This window comes from Dendrobium catenatum, unplaced genomic scaffold, assembly GCF_001605985.2.
Source record: "Dendrobium catenatum unplaced genomic scaffold, ASM160598v2 original_scaffold_9099, whole genome shotgun sequence".
Taxonomy (NCBI): Eukaryota; Viridiplantae; Streptophyta; class Magnoliopsida; order Asparagales; family Orchidaceae; genus Dendrobium; species Dendrobium catenatum.
Window position 1 is genome coordinate 29,061 of NW_021327559.1, and position 4,815 is coordinate 33,875.

A 4,815-nucleotide genomic window follows, 5' to 3' on the forward strand; every position below is an offset into this window, starting at 1 on the left:
TTAATTTTTTTTTTTTTTTTTGGCTTGCTTTCCTTTTTAATGTAGATTATGCTTTTCTCAAAAAAAAAAAGGAAAAAAAATGCAAGAAGGAAAAGTAGAGAATCTCACAGTAAATATAGCTCCCAAAAAAATTGATTAAATGAATCCTACAAGAGAATCTCCAAAAATAACCATTAATAAGGAACCAGATAATAAAATAATGAAAGAGATTCAGAATATTACTAATTTCCTTAGACCAAGGATTCTGAACATTCTTCAGCCAACGCCAAACAATTTTACCAGAGAAACAGATGTCTAGACAGGGGACCTGGAAAGCCTCCTCCCTCAACGAGAACAAAAAATAAAAACATTGACAGGAAAAAAACCAACCAAACTCAAAACAGTAGTCATAAGTAGTAGATAAGAATAGATAATACCAGCAACAAACCAGGTTCAGCTGCAAGGGCCTCTAAAAAAGACAATGAAACACCGAACAACTAGAGAGATAGAGAGAACATAACAGGAAGCAGTAAAACCAAAAGAGCAACCTTCTAAAACCAACAGCCTAACAAAACAGAGACCCCCAAAATGAAACAAAAAAATAAATTGATAAGACAACAGAACCAGAACCACACCGCAACACCAAAACGGCAGCCAAACCTCGAGGAACCCAAAAAACCAACCAGAAACAACACCCCAGACACCCATAATCAGTTTCTAACATAAGGTAAACCAATACGGTCCATATTCACCAAACCCTTAATAGAGTTAGGAAGCTGATTAAAAGAGAACCCAGCCAAACTATTAGAGCTAGTACCCAGCAAGGCCAAATGACTAGTAGGAGCGTTACCTTCCTCAGGGATCAAAGACAAAGAAAAATTAAGAGAAGATAAGATACCTTTAATCCTCCTAATAGTGTAAAAAGAAGAAAAGAAGCAATGACCATCAACCCTATTAAGTAAGAAATTTAAAGAAAAGAAAGAGTTAAATTCCAAAATAATATTAATCACATTCAGATTAACACACAATTCCAGGCCATGTAGAATAGTCGTAAGCATGCCACCCAATCTATCAGTTTTCCTAGTAATACCAACAAAGGAAATAACCAGCACATCCATATGATCCCGCAGAATGCCACTAGCACTAATAATATTACCCATTTTGATACAGTCAATATTAAACTTAATGTAATTGAAGGGAGGCTTACTGCAGATAATACCCGTGTGAATGCAAGGGGGATTATGCATCCACCTCATTAATACCAAAAAGCTCCAAAGTAAAACTAGCATTCGTAAAATGTTTCAAAGCAAGAAGATTAGTATTGAAAAGATCCTTCACCTTATCCACAATATTTTGAATAATTCTTTGATAGTTCATAGGAATACCATTGAACTTAGCATTGCTCCTATCCAACCAAATGTACCAACAGATAAGAGACGGGATCACATTCAGGATATGACCCTTCTTATTAACATACCAACCCTCCAACAAATTTAAAACATCTATACTAGGCCTAAAAATATTTAATTTAAAAGAAGCCTAAAAAAATACCAAACCTTCACCGCAATAGGGCCTGAAATGAAGACTTGGTGAAAATTCTCAATGTGGAAGCAACAATGACATTTAGAAGTAATAATAAAGCCTCTCTTCCTTAAAAAATCATCCGTAGGAATAAACTTATGATGGAACCTCTACATAAAAACAGATATCGTAGAAGGGATAATAAAGTGCCAAAACATTTTAAAGAGCTTGTTTTCCTCATTATGACAGCATAAAATATTCCAAGCCTCCTTAGTACTAAACTGACCGTCTTTAGTAAAAGAGCACATCAGAACATCCCTAGAATTAATATTAAGAGGAATATTCTGAATAAGAAGCACAATGGGATGGGGAAGAAACTGGCCAAGCTTATCCACATCCCAACCATTATCATAAATAAAAGCATTAACCTTAATAGTATCGATGGAATTAGTATTGAATAAGGAATCCAAAGACTGACCAATAATCCAACGATCCTGCCAAAAGAAAATATTACCAAGCCCGAGATCCCAACACAAAAAGGGTTCAACCTTCCATTTAATTAAACAAAGACAATTCCAAACCTTGGACTTCCCTTTAGAATAAAAACAATTAGAAGGGTGCCTCCCCCCACAATATTTAACCCTCATAAAGTTGGCCCAAAGACTAACATTGTTCCTTAAATTATACCACAGCTTAACAGAAAAAGCAGAAACCATATCACTCATCATTTTGCAACCAAGGGCCCCTTCAAGAAGGGACCCACAACAATTAGTCCACGAGGTCCAATGAATTTTAGAGTTGTTAGAAGACCCCCTCCAAAAAAATTTATTAAACAATCTTTTGAGCCTTAAGCAAATCAACTTAGGGGGAAAAAGAGTTTGGAAGCTATAAATCGGGAGAGAACCAAGCACACTTTTAATCAGAATCAGACGCCCACCAAAACTCAAAAACTTAGAATCCCAATAAGATAACTTGTTATGAACAGATGCAATCAACCCATCAAAGAGAAAAGCCTTCTTTCTCCCCATATAAAGAGGGACACCCAAATATTTTAAAGGAAAAAAGGCTTGAGAAAACCCCCATAAGATTCTTAATATTCAAAATCCTATCAGAGGAGACAGACTTAGCGATAACAAAACAACTTTTTTGTTTATTAAAAATAAGGCCACTAACCTCTTCAAAACACTTAAAAAATCTCAAAATTTTAGAAATCTTGTTCCTTGAAGCATTCGAAAAGACAATAAAATCATCCGCAAAACATAAATGGGACAAATTCATACCACCCGACATCTTAAAATAGAGACTAGGACTTTTAATAAAGAGATCTAAGAGGCCTCTAGACAAAAAATTAGCAGCTATAATAAATAGAGCAGGAGAAATGGGGTCATCTTGACGGAGCCCATGAGAAGCTTTGAAGAAGTCATGACTCTTCCCATTAACAATATTAGAAAAATAAGGACTTTTAATACACACTTTAATAAGAAAAATAAAATTATCATCAAAACCAAATAAGTGCAGCATATTATAAATAAATTTCCAGTTAATATTATCATAAGCTTTCGCAATGTCCAACTTCATAATCATATTACCGCCCCTAACCTTCACATCAAGGTCGTGGCAGAACTCCTGCACCAGCAAAATATTATTACTAATAGCCCTACCTTTGACAAAACCCATATGATAAGGAGAAATAATATTTGGTAAAATTAACATAAGCCTATTCATCAGGATTTTAGAAACAAGATTGTGAAAAACAAAACACAAGCTAATAGGTCTAAAATCATTCCAAGAGTTAACATCCTTATTCTTAGGGATAAGAACAATCGAAGTAGAAGAAAAAAAACTTAGGAATAAGAGAGCCGTTAAAGAACTCGACCACAGCTGCATGGACATCCTCCGCAATTATATTCCAAGAGTGTTGAAAGAACTTAGTAGTAAAACCATCCGGACCTACCACAGAATCAGAATTCATATTAAAAAAGGTATCTTTAGTCTCATTAATAAGAGGGCAACCAGATAAACTCAAGTTGTCCTCTTGAGAAACTAAGTTGGGGATAAAGCAATGATCGGCCAAAGGGGCAGGGGTAAAGGCTTATTAAGATGAGTATGGAAAAAGTTAACAGCAAGACTAGCAATCTCATCCCCATCAACAGTAAAAGAACCATCATCTTTTGACATTTTATGAATGCCATTCATCGCAAGTTTCTTATTAACCAGTGCATGAAAATAACCAGTGTTCCTATCACCCTCCACCAAATGCTTGGCAGCAGCCTTCTGCCTCCAAAAAATTTCTTCCTGATCTTGGAACTTACCTAGAACCCCTTTAGCTTCATGAAGCAAAGAAAGGTTAGCTATAGAGGGGTCATTCTAATAAGTATCCTCAAGAGAATTAACCCTATCTTTAGCCATTAAAATATTAGAAAATATATTTTTGAAAATGTTATGATTCCACCAGTTTAAAACCATTTTTAGTCTTTTCAACTTCAACCAAAGCCTGTTCATACCAGAAATAGAATTATCAGTTAATATAGGAGCATTCCAGTTATTACTAACAACATCCAGAAAAGAAGAATGAGATAACCACATAATTTGAAATCTAAATTGAGCAGGCTTACCAACAGGTTTATTCTGAACATGAATGAGAAGGGGAGAATGATCAGACATAGTACGACTAAGGTGCACAACCTTCGTCGAATTAAAAGCATTAATCCAATCATTATTAAATAACACTCTATCTAAATGTTGCCACAGGTGGCCACGATGCCAGGTAAATTTATTGCCAGAAAAACCAACATCATTAAGATTGCACGACATAATCATCTCATTAAAATCATCCATCGATTGATAATTAGGAAGAGAGCCCCCCAACCTCTCTTCCGAAGTAGATATAGTATTGAAATCCCCACCCACCAAACAAGGAAAAGAACAAACATTATGAAAATTAATAATTTGCTCCCACAAAGTCCGCCTAGAATAGTGAGAAGAAGCAGCATAAACAAATGAAGCACCACATTGTAAATTAGCACTTTCAACATTGCAGTGTAACACTTGGGGATAATCCCCAATAATATCAATTCTAAGAAAGTACTTCCAAAAACCCCAGATTTTGTTGGAAATATTAGCAATCACATTTTTAAAACCCAAAAACTTAGCAGTAGTATGAAGTTTATCAATAGACACAAGAGGTTCAAGCAAGACTAAAAGAGAAGTATTATGAATGCGACATAGATTTTTAACACGAAATTTAGAAGAAGGACACCCAATGCCCCTCACGTTCCAAATGATTGCATTAAACATAAAGACAGAAATTAACAA